The sequence below is a fragment of the Eubalaena glacialis genome, chromosome 3 (genome assembly GCF_028564815.1).
Source record: "Eubalaena glacialis isolate mEubGla1 chromosome 3, mEubGla1.1.hap2.+ XY, whole genome shotgun sequence".
In the NCBI taxonomy this organism is placed as follows: domain Eukaryota; kingdom Metazoa; phylum Chordata; class Mammalia; order Artiodactyla; family Balaenidae; genus Eubalaena; species Eubalaena glacialis.
Genome location: NC_083718.1, coordinates 51,468,535 through 51,476,099, shown reverse-complemented (window position 1 = coordinate 51,476,099; position 7,565 = coordinate 51,468,535). Strand labels below are relative to the sequence as shown.

General features: G+C 47.2%; 1 pseudogene; it reads right to left on the bottom strand.

Annotated features, from left to right (window-relative positions):
- Window positions 1-4,162: 4,162 nt before the first annotated feature.
- Window positions 4,163-6,627, bottom strand: LOC133086988 (RNA-binding protein with serine-rich domain 1-like; annotated as a pseudogene).
- Window positions 6,628-7,565: the final 938 nt, after the last annotated feature.

The following is a 7,565-nucleotide window of genomic DNA, read 5'->3' as shown; positions in this document are numbered from 1 at the left end:
ACTCTTCAATTTCATTCTACATAGTCAAACAGCTTTAGAATTCATTCACATCCACGTTCCCCATACTCTTGCCAATGCCGATTGGTGAGGTCTTGTAACCCTTTTGGTGGATCGATTCCCTCTCTCACCTCAGGCCAGGTCTTGTACCCCCTTGTCTGGGCTGTGTTGGGATCTACTCTTGTTAGGGACATGGAGGTATTAAGAGTGGTGGGAATAGGTCCTACAGAGATTGGCCTCCCCTGGTGACGGGACCCTCCCGGGTGCAGTCACTGAAAGGTGTTTATGCAGAGGAAGACTTTTTCTCTCAAGTGGGAAGACGGATTTCCTCCATCAGAAAGAGAGGTCCTGTGGAATTGGGGAGTTCAAACCTTTCAGCCTCCCCTGTTTCCCCATTCCAGATCTCAAAGTCCCATGCCTTCCCCCACAGGTGCCCTTGTCTTAGCATTAGAGACTGGTGGGGCAGGCCTTTAATTGGCCCTGCCACTCTACAACACAGCCAGTACAGCACTGGGTTCTTAGCCATGTTGGCCCTGCAACGATAAGAACTGAAGGATTCCTTTCAAGTTGGTATAAAGGCTTTTGAAAGTACTTGACACTAGAACCTTCCCTGAGTTTCTGGCAGTTTTCTGAGACATATCCAGGGATGATTCTGACCAACCTTGAACCTCCCCCAGGAACACCTCCTGTCATTGAACTATTCTAATCTGCACTCGACTCATCATTCAGCATGACATTCTCTAATTAGTGTGTAATTTGTATATTTCCTGTGCGTGTCTGAGTCTACTACACCTTTAACTATATCGCAAGCTTTGTGAGGGCAAGATTATCTCACAACATTTAGTAAATTCATACGTACTGAATTCCTGAAGGCATTCTGGCTCATCCTGGCATTTCCTGCCAGACAAGTGGCAGTGGCTGTGCCTGGGGCCCCTCGAGAACGTGGGGTGGTGGGTAGGGGAGACAGGTCTGAGGGGGAGTCTCGCCGTGGAGCAGCCAGGCCATGAAGGACCTCCGTGGGCTCCTGTGGTCAAGCTGAGTTTGCCTCAGGAAACTCTTTCCAGGTACTCGGTGTCCACAGACTCTGGAGCTGTCTGCCAGCTCTGCTAATCATTCACCACCGTTGGCTTCCTTCTTGGCGACTGGTGGGCCGTGTCTGGTTTGTGATGGGTGATTCCTATCTTCAAAGTCTTGATCAGGATGTTCCTATTTTAACGAACAACATGCAGCCTTGATGCCTGGCCAAGGTGGGGGCCTGAGCAACCCGGACGGGACCCGAAGTGGGGCTCCTTGTCCCCATGCATACCACTTGCAACCTCACATTGCTCTGGGCTCAGTGCTGCTGTCCTCTCTCCCCCTCTGGCCACTGGCAATCAGCTGCCGGAAATGGCCAAGAGGTGGAGAGAAATGTGGTGGTCAGGAGATGACTGGTGTCTGCTTGTCCCTCAGTATCCACTCTGTCCCTTAGATCTACAGCTCTGAGGTGCTGCAGATATCATTAGAAGCGAACTGAAACAACCTTTATTTACACCTGCAGTCCAATCTAGGTAGAACTGGGCTACTCAGAAACGTGCACTGGCTCTTTGCTGATGGTGAATACTCAGCAGAGCAAAGGCCTTTGCTGCACAGAGGGCCACTTCCGCTCACAGCAGCTCAACAACTCCCCAGAGCACGGGCAAGGACCAAAGAGAATACTGGAGATTTCTCCTCCCTGGTTCACTCATCACAGTGTCATGTGCATGGCTTCCCTTTGTACCTCCTCTCCCTGAGCATTTAGCTTTTTGAAGTTTTCTGGGTGTTTTGATCACTAGTTAAAAAGGAAATACTGTGGCGTTTCACAATCACTCCCTTCTAGGCAACAACCCCATGCTTCCCTCCCTCCTTCTCTCTCTCCCTGCTTCTCTCTCTCCCTCCTTCTCTCTCTCCCTCCCTCTTCTTTTCCCTTCTCTGCTCCCCAACCCCCCAACCCCCATCCTTAGACAACACAGATGACAAAGCTCTTTCTTTTTTTTCATAGAGAAACCGAAGCTCTGCTATTTAGGGGGAAATGGCGACCGGATTCATGGTCTCTCTATTTCCAGTCGTTCTTTTTCCCCATTTCACCACCCTGCTTTCTTAAAAGTTAGGATTCTACAGAAAAATATTAACAGTGGTTATCATCAGGTTTAGAATTGCAGGTGCTTATTTTTCCTCTCATTTTTTGCTTACAGATTTTTCCAAATTTTTCTCTAAAGGCTCCATATTAGTTTTGCACTAGCTCAGGTAAACTAGCTGCTATAACAAACAATGTGAAAAATTTCCATGGCTTAATCAAAAAAGGTTTGTTTCTTGACCACATGTAGTCTAAAATGAGTGTTCCTGAACAATGTACACGCCTCCTAAAAGGTGTAATCCAGAAAATCTTTCCTTTTCATCTTGCAACTCCTCCATCCTCAACAACATATGGCTTTCAAGTAAGCTGTGATATTCTGTATAAATCCAGAGGAAAGGAAAATAGCATGGAAGAGTATGTGAGACAGGATTTTATGGATGTGACCAGAATGTAATATATGTCACTTCCATTCACACTCCATTGGCCAGAACCCAGTTGCCAGGCTGCATCCACCTGCAAGGCAGGTGGAAAATGTAGTTTATCAGCATACAAAGGAAAAGGAAATGAATATGGTGAATTGCTGGCCAATCTATGCTACACTTGCATAAGAAAAAGAAAAGAAAGTTGAAGTTAACATGGAATAAGGAAGGTCATCGCTTCCGTAAAGCAATCTTAAGCTCTCTCTCCCACAGCATTTTCACACTGAAATCCCCACTCTCCCACAGTCAAGAAAATGACCTTCATCCTCAAGGGCATGGACAGATTGGACTTTCTGATATTAAAGAGGTATAGAAAACGGAGAAGCTGAGGGCTGAGACTGAGGGTTCACAGGCAGTGTTGTGACCTGGGTGCAAACTCTCCTCCTCTCCACTAGGGGCGCTGTCAGCATATGAGTGCTGCCTCTCTGCCCCACAGCATTGCTTATACGGGAAGGACAGATGATTATGCAGAAGACTGTGAGGTCAGCATCATTCACGTTGAATAATGGCCTTCCTCTCCTCTAAGCACACCTATCCCTCCCTCCCAGAGAAACTTTGGTTCCATGTACCTCTTACAATAAATCCAGAACCACTGGTGTTCCCAGGGCATGTCTCACATTCCCTGTACCTTGTTCGTCACCATCCCCTTTACATGTAGACTCTTGCCTTGAATACAGTCCTGCAAATGCAACTGAAAGTCACCTAGTGCCTAGAACTCTTTCTACCTATGTATGTTTTATTTATTTATTTATTTATTTTTGGACTCTAATCCTAGGTTTATTCAACACAATTCTTTTCTCTACACAACAAAGTACAAACACAATATTATCTAAAATGCTACAAAGTTACAAAACTGAAAACAGAAAATGTATAGTACCGACTGTACAATAAAAGCCAAAAAAGCCATGTACACGTTGCTAAGGTAACCTGCACGACCACCATGAACACCAACACAACGGGGGGCGGGGGGGGAGGGTATGACCCAACAGAGCTGGCTCTCAACTTACCAGTTTCAGAGAGAAAGGGAGATGTGTGTGCGTGTGTATGTGTGTGTGTGCACGCACATGAGTACACGTGAAAAGAACCATTTCGGGTATTTGGCCCTAGAGGTCAGAAGAGGACTCAAGCAGGGGAGCAGGGCCAGGCTAACAGGAATGGCAGTTGCGTAAAAGCACACCCTTTCCTGTGGGACCCTGCAGGCCAGCAGGTTAGGGCACGAGCAGGCCACCAGATCGGCCCCAGGTCATCTGTGGAAAGGGAAAACATGCTCCCAGGCTGGGGCTGTACCACATCCTGGAGCCCCCTGCTCATCCCTGCTGGCTTTGCCACTAAACTGACTCTCAGGAACTAGAAACGTGGAAGCTTTCTAGCCAGAAAACTGGAGGGCATCTTTATAAGCGTGACCCCCCAAACCAACAACACTCCTGCAGCTGGAACTCTGCCGCCAGGAGAAATGTAGCAATTACTGCCTTCACCTCCGAAGCCTGCCTCTGAGTGAGGGATTTCTTTCCTACCGATCCTCCTTTGGCTAGAAAAGTGACAAAAGTGAGTTGGATGGGATACAAGTCATAGAGCAGAGCTTCGGTAGCCCTGCTTATAGGGAGGAGTTGGAGCTGGAGCAGCTCCTGTGGCGCCGGCGCACGGGGGACCTGCGCCGAGGGGAACGCGACCTCCTCCTCATCCGTGGGGGTGACCTGCGCCACATGGGAGGCGGTGGCAGCATTCTCCTGGGAGGGCTGAATCGCCTGGGGGGTGGCCGAGGCCAAGGGGCCAGCACAGCGGTGGCAGTGATCTCCTGGCCATCGATGTGTCCTCCGTCCTCGTGCTTCAGCGCCTTCTCGGCCTCATCTGCATTCTCAAACTCCACATATGCATAGCCTTTAGACAGATGCGGGTGCATCCTTTCTACAGGCACGTCAATCATTTAAATTTTCCCATAGGTGGAGAATATCTCCATGATATGATCCTTGGTCACATTCCTGGTGAGCCTTCCAATGTGCACTGTGGTGGGTTTGGGGGAAGCACTCCGCCTTTCCCTTTCCTCTTCATCTCTTCTGGGTGGTTTGGATTTGGAGCGGGAACGCCGCCTGTTGTCCTGCCTGTGCCGAGAAGGACTCAGAGAGCCAGAGGAGCTGCTGGAGTTGGAGCTGCGGGATGTGCTGGAACTTCCTGAGCGGCCCGATGCTGAAGATGCTGAAGAGACTTTATCATATCCTAGCTACCTAATTTGCTCTGCAAGTTCCAGAAGAATATAATGTTGTCCTCTACACAGTTGATGCTTAATAAAGTCTCCTTTGCTTCTAGCGCCTCCCTTTCCTGTCTCTCCTCAGTGTAATGTCTGATTCCCCTGTGAACTCTCAGGGAGGCATCAACGTTCTAAAGTCTGAATTATCTAAGCAGCGGGTCCACTCTCTTTCTGGTCTGTGTGTAAAAACACGCCACTGACTTTGAAAGAGTTTCTCTGTATATCGTTGCTTAATATCTCTACGTAAGGTGCGCCCTCTTGGTTTTCCAGAAATCTCCATAACTGAGACTCCAACAGGTTAATTTGCCCAAAGACTCATGGCTGGTCAGGGACAGGACAGGGATTTAAGCTGGTAGGTTTGAAAGCCAAACCCCTGCTTCTGCTTCTGTCATCTGGCTTCCACTGACTTCTCTGCAGAGAAAGGGGTGATTAATCAGACAACAAAATGGGTAAAAAGTGGGCAGCAAGGAGACCCAGTGTGCATGAGTAGAACAGTGAAAATATCCCCCATCCTCCTAAACAGTATGTATACATCATACTTTCTGTCTCTATCCCCAGGCTCCCCAGGGTGTGGAGAGGCTAACAAGCCTCCACGTTCCCGGCTGGGGCTTACCTTTCTGGGTACAGGTCAGAGTGTTTCGAATCCCTCTTGTTTCTCCTGTTACACTTAGTTACTTGGCTCTTTCCCATTATTTTTCTTCTGGGATGCCACTTTTTTATCACCGTTTTTTAATACAGTCATGGAAAATGATGAAGTAACTGAGAAAACACTTCCTCCTTGCTCTTAGCAAGTTATTTGTGCTCCAGGTCTAAACTGCTAGTCAAATCTCTGATAATTAATGAATTTCTTCCAACATAATACCTCATAAAACATATCTTTTGGGTAACATACCTACATTTATAGAAACATATTTAAATTAAATGTACTCCCAATCCAAAAAAAAAAAATTGTTCACATAATTTTAATGGAATTCAGCAAACCCATTCTAAAATATATCTGGGAAGGACATTTACAGAAGAACCCAGGTCTTTTTCTTTTTTTTTCCCCAGAAGAAAAAATGAGGAATAAATTGCTTTACCAATTTTCATAATACATTATACATACTCAATAATTAAAACTGTGGTGTAGGAGCAAGCAAGTATCATATGCCCATAAATTAACATAGTATGATGTAATAGAAACTCCAGAAACAGAAACACGCAGTGTGAGAACTAAACACATGTTAAGTAAGACATGACACCATAATACTCCTGGAAGGGAGCATAGGCAAAACATTCTCTGACATAAATCGTACCAATGTTTTCTTAGGTCAGTCCCCCAAGGCAATAGAAATAAAAACAAAAATAAACAAATGGGACCTCATCAAACTTACAACTTTGCACAGCAAAGGAAACCATAAAAAAAGAAAAAAATAAGAAGACAACTTACAGAATGGGAGAAAATATTTGCAAATGATATAACATCATTTGCATGATGGGAGAGAGAGAAGGAGGGAGAGAGAGAAGGAGGGAGAGAAAGAAGGAGGGAGGGAAGAATGGGGTTGTTGCCTAGAAGGGAGTGATTGTGGAACCCCACTGTATTTCCTTTTTAACTAGTGATCAAAACACCCAGAAAACTTCAAAAAGCTAAATGCTCAGGGAGAGGAGGTACAAAGGGAAGCCATGCACGTGACACTGTGATGAGTGAACCAGGGAGGAGAAACCTCCAGTATTGTCTTGGCTTCTTGACCGTGCTCTGGGGAGTTGTTGAGCTGCTGTGAGCGGAAGTGGCCCTCTGTGCAGCAAAGGCCTTTGCTCTGCTGAGTATTCACCATCAGCAAAGAGCCAGTGCACGTTTCTGAGTAGCCCAGTTCTACCTAGATTGGACTGCAGGTGTAAATAAAGGTTGTTTCAGTTCGCTTCTAATGATATCTGCAGCACCTCAGAGCTGTAGATCTAAGGGACAGAGTGGACACTGAGGGACAAGCAGACACCAGTCATCTCCTGACCACCACATTTCTCTCCACCTCTTGGCCATTTCCGGCAGCTGATTGCCAGTGGCCAGAGGGGGAGAGAGGACAGCAGCACTGAGCCCAGAGCAATGTGAGGTTGCAAGTGGTATGCATGGGGACAAGGAGCCCCACTTCGGGTCCCGTCCGGGTTGCTCAGACCCCGACCTTGGCCAGGCATCAAGGCTGCATGTTGTTCATTAAAATAGGAACATCCTGATCAAGACTTTGAAGATAGGAATCACCCATCACAAACCAAACATGGCCCACCAGTCGCCAAGAAGGAAGCTAACGGTGGTGAATGATTAGCAGAGCTGGCAGACAGCTCCAGAGTCTGTGGACACCGAGTGCCTCGAAAGAGTTTCCTGAGGCAAACTCAGCTTGACCACAGGAGCCCACGGAGGTCCTTCATGGCCTGGCTGCTCCACGGCGAGACTCCCCCTCAGACCTGTCTCCCCTACCCACCACCCCACGTTCTCGAGGGGCCCCAGGCACAGCCACTGCCACTTGTCTGGCAGGAAATGCCAGGATGAGCCAGAATGCCTTCAGGAATTCAGTACGTATGAATTTACTAAATGTTGTGAGATAATCTTGCCCTCACAAAGCTTGCGATATAGTTAAAGGTGTAGTAGACTCAGACACGCACAGGAAATATACAAATTACACACTAATTAGAGAATGTCATGCTGAATGATGAGTCGAGTGCAGATTAGAATAGTTCAATGACAGGAGGTGTTCCTGGGGGAGGTTCAAGGTTGGTCAGA